Below are 8,932 nucleotides of genomic sequence, written 5' to 3'. Positions count from 1 at the left end.
GGTTTTTCAAAACAATTTCTACTAACCAATAAAATTTAACTCAAAACCTATGAAAACTCATCAAATCTAACTCTAAATATCAAGTAACTAACCAAATATACGAAATTAAACCAAATCTCTAAATCCCTAAAACTTAGGGGTTCGTCAATTCTTAAACCATATTAAAATTAACTTAATAACTAATCACAATTTATCAACCCCAACTTAAAATAGCAATTAATTAACTCACATCTCAACATCAACAAGATTAAATCAAATCCACACCAAATTTAAGAATTATTTAAAACTCATTCATTAAACTCAATAAAAACTCATAATCATGATCTTTCATAAATTAAGAAAGCTAAAAGAAAAGAATTAATTTTAAGTAAAAAAATAAAAATAAAATTATTATCATCTTACTTTAATCTAAGGGATTAGCCTTCTAGGTACCAATCGAATGAAAAATGTAATATAGAGGAAAATAAAGAAAAAATAAAAGTTTAAAAAGTAATATTAATAATTTATTTTGTAAAGTCAACAAAAATTATGAAGTTAAAATATAATCTATAACTATTTTGGATTCAGTATACCCGCAGACTACTTTGTGGTTACGTGGCGTTAATGAGAATATAAATCAAAAGCAAAAGCATCACCTGATGGAATTTGAATGAAAGCCAGTAGATTGGCGGCTTCCGTCAAAGCATTCTCTATTTCTGCAACTTTTCTTTCCTCTCCCTAAATCGGCTTTTATGTTATGCACAGCAAATGAAATTCTAAAAGTTCCGGCTTCCTTCCTTACTCAGAGGATCTACATGAAAGAAAACGGGGTCACAATCTGACCGATCATTCTCTTGCAATTGAGAAACTCCACGAGTTCTCAGGCACCATGTAGAAGAAGCATAACCTTAGAGAAAATGATGACTGAAATCTTTGATCCTTCAATTACATTCAAAGAGAGGCTGAAATCTCATCTTCTCTAATTCATCATATCGATGAAAGTAATAATCTTTCTCCGACACAAGCTGCATTGAGTGGCTAATAAATTATCAATAGTATCCTCACCTCGGAAACTCAAGAAAACATCATACTTCACCTGAGAAGAAGAAAAGAAGAAAAGCCATCGCAGTGTGGCGTGAAGCAATCGGACTCTTTGTCTTCTCACAGACTTCGAAGCATGGAGGGGAATTTGAAGCTAATTATTAATCATTTAGATTCTATATCTTGGTTTTTCCGCAGCATTCTTGCAGTCGGGAAACGGCTTGCAAAATTAACCCTTGTTTGACTAAAAAAGATAATGTGATTAACCGAAATACGGAATACACAACAAAATACTCATTAATACTTATTTGCCCTTTCATTAGAAAAATTAGTATAAATAAATTTTTAATAAGAAAAATCATTTAAATGACCTTTTTTTTTTAACAAATCACAATTTGATCTTTTTTTAATTGCGATGTGTTTGTATAAATCATTTATCCATTAACTAGTATTAATTCTTTTTTTCAAAAAATTTATAAAAGAACCAAACAATTATATAATTAATTTAATAAAAAATTAAATTAGATTGACAAGGGGGGCCATTTTAGTTCCCCTATTTCTTCCCGGCGTGCTTAAAAGTGATGACATTGTTTGCACTCTTACACCAAATTATAGACCAACCCTTCAAATGGAAAATGATAGAGTTACCGAAAAGTTTACACCGAATTTGTGCACGTGACAAAATCTTAACCGTTGATTAATATTAACTGATAATAAATCAACGGTCAAGATTGTACCACATCATTCGGTACACAAATTCGGTACACATCCATCGGTAACTGTAGCATTACTCCCCTTCAAATACATGTGTTAATAAAGCTGGAATCATAATAGAATAATTCTCTAATAATGACGTTATTATGTAAATTTTGTAAGAATCATGCTTGAATAACATTAGATTCATTTGTAAAATATTGCTTCACTCCAATGATGATAAATCCAATCAAATTTAAACATGATCCTCACAATATTTAAATAAGGATGCCCTTATTAAAGAATTACGCATCATTAATATGATTATAAATATTATCATCGTGTGAGGTTGAAGCCATCTGTCCTACTGAATTTCATAACAAATCAGAAATGCAGAACGATAATAATTGCGCATTTCAAACTAGACACTACAAAATCTATGGATATTAAATACAAGTTAATAGACAGATTTGAGGATCTATACAAAATTGTTAACTCACACATTAACCTGAATCTCTGTCTTTCGTTCCCTCCCTTACCGCCGTCAGGAAGATAAAATCTCCTTGCTGTAGAATGACCCCAATCCATCTCGCTGCAAAGATAATAAGCTTTGGCATCCAGGACCGATGGATGTTCACGTGCATCAGAGTGCTTATCCAGCCTCAGTATCTCATAAATAAGAAAGAAAAAAAAATGTATAATCCGAAGAACGAACGCTAACTATAGCTTAGATCAATCAACTGAGTTGCCGGACTGCAGCTTTACACGAAGTATGTCTGCTTCATCCAGTCAAGGCCCTCCTCTGCAGTCCCAGAGGGATGGGAAAGCTGCCATGCAAGCAGTTTTTGTTACTGCACAGTAAAGAGTGAATTAGCATTGAAACCTCAAAAATTTTCTTTTTTTTGTCCTAGTTAGATGCATATAGGTAGCCTTACCCACTCCCTAAGAGGTGGCCCTCCATATTTAAGCTGCAAAATATTCATAATCTCTTTCCCATTGACCAAAAGGTTTCACATTCCACACTTTCTCAAGACCTGCATTCCGACAAATAATCTGAACATCAGACAAGACATGTTGAAATTTTGTTTCATGTACAATATCAAGAACCAAGCTCGTATGCTAGTACTCATCCCAAAGTTGTACCCACAAAAGATGAAAGAAACTTTTTTTCATTTCTAACAATGAAGGGTCATCCATTGGTTTCAATCTTCCAATGGATACTTTCAACTTCAAATTTTAGCATATTCTAAAACCAATTTAAAACATTTTTTTTTAACATCAAGCCATATCATACTTTCCAATGGTGGATTTTCACAGCCCAGTATTCTGATGAAGTGCTATATCACCTAATTTTGGCAAGTATGACACTATCCAAGTTGAAATATTTAGTATGATTAATATTTCTGTCTAATGGCTTTTGCTATTTTCAATTAACACTAATGGTGACAACAAAATTATATACACCAGCCTAGACATAAAAAAAAACAACTGTTTACCATCTTTAGTTGTCCTTCGAGATAGATGGCTGTCAATATATGAAACATTTGAATCTTCGTTGGAAGATGGTTTGAAAATCTCCCAGAAGTGAAGGGATCTCATCCACCCCAGCTGGCCATCCGGCCTATGCAAAAAACTGATTCAAAGAAGTCAGCTGGCAACATTTATTTAAGAATACAATACTGGTTTTGAAACTAAAATTTGTCAGTCAAACCTGGGAAAGCTCAAGGATTCTAAAGCTTTGCACTTTAACTACCCAACTCTAGTCATGAAGGGTACTTCCACAAGCATAGCTTATTTTCATTCCTGCTGCTATTCAAGCCATGTCCAATGAATAATCTCTTTGGGGATGCTTGTCCACTCCAGTCCACATATCTGCACATGTAAAATTAAATTGCCATAAATAAGGTGAAAACCAAACACTGTACAAGAATGGATGGGCAATTCAACATGAAACTGTTGTCTAAGGAAAGGAATAAAGCAGATTACTTCAGACATTCTTTAAATGTATAACACTATAGCTTTTGCTAGTGGATGAAAACTTTGGCAGCCAACAAAAATGTTATCATAAATGGAAATGTCTCTTAGTAGACACAAATAAGTTGTAATTCTGGTCTATGGAAAACTCATAAGAAAGAGGAAAAAGGTAGATCAGTTTAGAAAAAAGCAAATACACAATAACATTTTTTTATATCATTATATAAATAATATTTTGCATTGAAAAGAAAATTAGATAAATCATCGACATATTTATGATTGAACAGATCAGTTTATTCTCAAAATTTCAAAACTGTAAATTATAAAAAAATAAAATCAAAATCCAATCTCTATTCACTAGACGAGTACATTTGATGATCATCTTTCTGGAAAAAGTATAGTAAATCTCAAAAGCTGAGATGATTAATTTAGAAACAAAGAATTAATGGAACCATAATGATACCTTTCAATTGAACTTCATTAAATTCTAAGAAAAATTAAAATATCATCGGGTTGAGATTATATAATACATGTACAACATTTGTTCTGTGCAGTATTGTTAGAGGGTATTTTTTTGGCTATTTGCACTTTAATTTTATTTTTAACACACTTGAATTAGTTATAATTTTTTTTTTTTTTTAAATTAACTGCAAATTTGAATTTTACTCAACCAGAGGAAAATCATTCAGATATTAGTCATAAGGATGAAAGAAATAACAAAATAGTATAGAGATGGAAAGAGCATTACTTAATTATATCCTGTAAAGAAGGTGTATATATATTATTTAATTATCTTGAGCTGCATTCACCTGATTTCAATCTCTTGGAGTGTGCATCCCCTTGCTCTCCCTCTTCATCAAAGATGGAACATCTGGATCTTTTCATAGGTACCTCAAACCTCTTGAGCGAACAACAAAAGAATCCCACACTTTTGGGCTGAAATTGATAATGACCTCTGTACTGGAAGAGAATTCACGAAAATCACATGTTCTGCAACTATACCCCAAGAATACATGATCTGATTTCATATACTCAAGTTGAATATATGAAAAACCTTTTTCAGCAGCTGTCTTGTATCCAGATCCTTTGCATTTCAAACGAAATCACACTCAACCTCCATACTACAGCACAAATTATGAACTTTGACAAAGACAAAACCTACACACTTACGATTGAACGAACCTTGTGGTAGCTCTATAGAAGATCCAATACTTTGAATGTCAAACCACTCTGGAAGTTCACTTCCAGAGAAACACATACAACCTTGAGGACTGTCCATAAAGTCAGATGATGTCTGCACCATAAAAAAAGTTAATTTAATATCTAGCATTTTACTTATAAAAGAAAAAGAAAGTAAAATCATATGGGAATGAGAGAGACTGAAATAAACCTTCATATCTTTCTGAGTGCATACCAGTCAGAATTGGAGCAAGTGGTGAAGTTAAATGTCCTGTCGTAAAATCCATGGCTTCTAATTGTCAACCCTGATAATGCTTTCAGCAATTCACAACACTCTGCATTTAGCTTTTCTGTACTAAATGGCAGCTTTCGTAAGGATGGAAGCTTATTACAAAACCCTATGCCAAGGAACCACAACTTAAAAAGCTTGACAATGCTTGTTGATATGCTCTCAAAATTGTTTCAAGCTAATTCTAAAATTCTGAGTAAGGACAACTGGCCAAGATCATTAGGTAACTCTGCAAACTTGCAAACATATGTGATAGCTAACACCCCCATTCTATATTGCATGAGATCTCCAGAACCAATTTTAGATTTCAGCAACCAGATAGATTAAGATATCAAAGAGATTTCAATATATAAATGCTTCTTGGAAGACTTTCAAGCCTTGAACAGCCCATAAGATTCCATTCGACTTGTTTGAAAGGACATTCAATGGAAGAAAATAATCCTTTTATTGCAGTTCCATCGAAATACAGTTGTTCCATATTATATGAGATACTTGGAGCTGTCTTGAGATTTCAGCAGGTAGAGAGAATAACATCTCTAGATTTTAATTGAATACCAATTGAAAGACTGATGAGACTTTTGCAATTTCTGAGATTCAAATTAAAAAGTTTATTGGGATGTTGAATAGCTGGAAGAGTGATCTCAACCAAACTTGTCAGTCTTATAGAATCGAGCTCTCTATATTTGGCGCGTGTGAGGTTTGGGATTTTAAATAGATGTTTTGAGAAACTTAGGTCAACATATTTTAAATTGTCGAGATTCTGTAATAGAAGAAGAAATGACAAACATGAATTAGAAAATCTAATATTTAAAATTTGTAAAAGAAAATTGTTATATGGAATCAAATATACCTTAATACTAGTCCATAGTTGCTAAAGATTGTCGTTGCGCATCTTCAGTACAACAAGGTTCTCATGATAAAATTTCAAAGGCAACTATGTGCAGGGGTAATCATTCCAATAAAGGCATCTAAGCTCTGCAAAATCAAATTTAAGGCCTTCAAAACCATGCTTCTTAGTGTTATTGTCTCTATATTTTGAGTTATACACTATCAAGAATCTTAGATTATCCATCCCCAAGAAAGCAAAAGTATTTAAATATATCTCTCTTATTTCAGACATTTCAAAGCATATGCCTTGTATTGTATCACTTCCCTGCAAACAAAACAAAATGATAAGTTAACAGCACAATTATACAAATATATATACCTATCAAACCCCAGCCCATTACCACATGAACTGATGCGTAAGGAAAAATGAAAATGATAATCTCCTGGATAAAACTTTTCAAGATTTCACAATTAATATAAAATAGAAATTGAAAGCTAAAGTCTTTTGTACTTACCATATTTTCTCTCAATACATGATAAACATCATTATGATGCCACAATCGACTATGTTTGCCGGGTTTATTAATCGATTCTTGTCGAACAATTTATCTTCCCATCTCTTGAAGCAAATCATGCATTCTTATGGTGTTGTATGAAATAGTTAAGAGCAATGAGAACACTCATTCCAATATGTGCAGAGCAATGGAGTTTAAAATTTCTCTCACAAGACTTTCATCCCATCCTTAAAAGAAGAATGCAATATCTAGAAATAAATATTTCTCTTCATCATCCAGTCCATCATGACTTATCTTCAGTATTGTTTGGATATCCTTATGTGGAACCAAATAGAAAGGAACCCAAGACTATAAGAGCTAATGGCACACCTTTGGTATAACTTATTACTCTATTTGATAGCTCAATGTAATCTTCAAAGATGGGATGGCTTTGTTTGAAGGCATATTGTTGAAAAAGTAGAAGAGATTCATTCCTACTTAATCCTTTGACTTCATATATGGTAGCATCATTCGGACCACAATTTTTAAGCACTTGTTTATCCCTTGTTGTTATAAGTTTGTAATGATTCGACTTCCTGAACCCAAGTATTCAAGATCCCCGATTAATTTTATTTGTTTTAAATGTGTCACATCATCAAAAACAATTAATTTTATTTGTTTTGAATGTGTCACATCATCAAAAACAAGTAATTTTATTTGTTTTGAATGTGTCACATCATCAAAAACAAGTAATTAGATTTGTTTTGAATTGTCACATCATCAAAAACAATAAGAACGTTTTTATATCGAAACCTTTGCAGGTGACTTAACCCGCGTTCTTCGATTCTTCTCCATATTTTCAATGAAATAAGAACCTTCAAACTCACTGAGATTTCATGAAAATAGCATTAAATAGTTGTCTCCCTACACCACCCATACCCAAATCCTACAACACATACTTCATTCGACAATTAGACATAAGATCTAATTTTGGATCTTCAGTACTATTCCAACCAAGTTCTATACACTCGACGACATATTATCAATCTCTTCAAAATATCTTAATGATTTTCTAAGCTCTGAATCAGGCCTACAGTATAAGAAAAGGTAAAAAGAACAATAAGCAGAATCAAATGAAATAGAAATAAAAACAAGTACAATTCCAATAGCCCACTTTCGTCCATCCTCAAACATAAAATTTTCCTCAATACATAAAATATAAATATATCTCTTTTATCAATGTTACGTACGATATATAATTAAAAAAAAAAAAAATTGACATGATATAAAATTGCCTCTGAAATTAAATAGATAATAATTAATCTTAAAATTCTCTCTTGAAATTAAAGATTAGCACAAACAGATACAGAAATGAACTAAAGTAAAATAAATTGGTTATTTTCTCTGTTTATACACTGACTTACTCTTAAATTAACAATGTTGACTTGACTGTAAATTTTCTAGCCGTCTTGGAAAAAAAATTGCCCTAGAATTTTTATTTTCGTTTGACCTAATAGATAATATGCAAACAATTAAATAATTAACAAACATTAAATCCTCCATAGCCAAACAACACTACCAGAGACTTGCAACATTAAATGCAACTCAAGAGAACTTCTAAACACTAAACTTCAGGAAAATCATAAAAAGAGAAAAAGAAAATTTCAAAACAAAAGGAGTAGCCGCCACACATTACGCCAGTCGTGCCGTGCCTCTCGAATGCTTCTGAAGAGAAGTTCCAAATCCACAAAACTTCCAGGAAAATTAAAACAGAAAAGAGAGATTCAAAAACAAGAATGAGTGGCTGCTAGACCCGTGCCTCCCAAACCCTACTTATCCTCTAAACATCTCTTATAGCCAACGATATTAAATGACTTTAATGACCCTTAGGCTTATTAAATGACAAAAGTTTCCCTAAAGATTTGAAAATAACAAATAAACCCTGCATTAGTGGCCGTTGGACATTTAAGCCTTTTTTTTGTTATTAATCAAATCTCAGAAGATTTTTGTTCTAAATCTGAATCATAATTCCTTAAATACATTTTTACTGTTATTTTAAGTTTTTAACACACAAAACTTAACAACCTTATAATAATAATTTTTTGTTATTTAATAAAAACCTGGAGCGATAATGTCATTAACTCGTATTAAAATACAAAACCCATACTACAATCTCATAAATTTTTATTTCCATAACTTATATGTGAAACCATTTACTTTAAGAAGATATTCACTTGAAACTCAATGAGAGTTTGATTTCGCACTAAAATCGAAGTTTTGAGTGCCTTTTTTTTTTTTTTTTTTTTTTTTTATTTCTCACTCTAAAAGACGAATTTTAGTGCTAGAGCATTGTTCTAAAAGGTCAAAGTTTCACTTTTTGCTTCAATCTGATAGAATTATATTACAAAAATCTCTTTTAACTTTATTTTTATTGAACCAAAAGCATAATCTATTC

The 8,932-nt window shown here is 31.9% G+C and overlaps 1 long non-coding RNA gene across 7 annotated transcripts; it reads right to left on the bottom strand.

Annotated features, from left to right (window-relative positions):
- Positions 1-2,009: 2,009 nt before the first annotated feature.
- Positions 2,010-7,184, bottom strand: LOC116108448. 7 transcript variants are annotated; one of them, XR_004124639.1, is made up of 9 exons: positions 6,499-7,184; positions 6,006-6,308; positions 5,078-5,915; positions 4,742-4,981; positions 4,497-4,647; positions 3,425-3,585; positions 3,210-3,346; positions 2,649-2,747; positions 2,010-2,564 (listed from the first exon to the last, which is right to left on the bottom strand). It is a non-coding gene; the product is annotated as an uncharacterized LOC116108448 (long non-coding RNA). The 7 variants fall into 7 exon arrangements; XR_004124641.1 differs by having other exon boundaries at positions 4,497-4,771; positions 4,858-4,981; XR_004124640.1 differs by having other exon boundaries at positions 4,497-4,771; positions 4,870-4,981.
- Positions 7,185-8,932: the final 1,748 nt, after the last annotated feature.

The sequence above is a fragment of the Pistacia vera genome, unplaced genomic scaffold, assembly GCF_008641045.1.
Source record: "Pistacia vera cultivar Batoury unplaced genomic scaffold, PisVer_v2 Contig564, whole genome shotgun sequence".
Lineage (NCBI taxonomy): Eukaryota > Viridiplantae > Streptophyta > Magnoliopsida > Sapindales > Anacardiaceae > Pistacia > Pistacia vera.
This window is presented reverse-complemented; position numbering and strand designations above follow the sequence as displayed.